The following is a 681-nucleotide window of genomic DNA, read 5'->3' as shown; positions in this document are numbered from 1 at the left end:
GACCATGTGAACTTGACGTCCTTCCCAGTCAACCGTGTCATAGGCTGTGCCAAGCTTGCGAATCCTTTCACAAACTTTCTATAGTAACCTGCCAGTCCTAAGAAGCTCCTGACTTCCGTGGCACTGCGTGGTCGGGGCCAATCCTTGATTGCCCTGATCTTCTCTGGATCCACTGAGATGCCTTGGTCGGACACAATATGGCCGAGGAACCCAATACTCTTCTGCCAAAAACTGCATTTACTGAGTTTAGCATAAAGTTTGTGTTCTCGTAATCGTTCCAGCACGGCTCTCAAGTGTTTCCGATGAGATTCCTCATCCTTAGAATAAATTAGGATATCATCAATGAATATGATCACAAACTCATCCAAGAAATCTTGGAACACGCTGTTCATCATTCTCATGAATGCAGCAGGTGCATTGGTCAGACCGAACGGCATCACTACGAACTCGTAATGACCATACCTGGTCCTAAATGCCGTCTTCCTAATATCATTTGGCTCCAAAGGAATCTGATGATACCCTGAGGCCAAATCGATCTTAGAAAACCACTTGGCTCCTTTGAGTTGATCCAACAGCTCATCTATTCTGGGCAACGGGTAATTGTTCTTCACAATAACCCTATTCAACCCTCGATAGTCAATACACAGATGCATGCTAACATCCTTCTTTTTCGCAAAGAGA

The sequence above is a fragment of the Brassica oleracea genome, unplaced genomic scaffold (assembly GCF_000695525.1).
Source record: "Brassica oleracea var. oleracea cultivar TO1000 unplaced genomic scaffold, BOL UnpScaffold00902, whole genome shotgun sequence".
Lineage (NCBI taxonomy): Eukaryota > Viridiplantae > Streptophyta > Magnoliopsida > Brassicales > Brassicaceae > Brassica > Brassica oleracea.
This window is presented reverse-complemented; position numbering follows the sequence as displayed.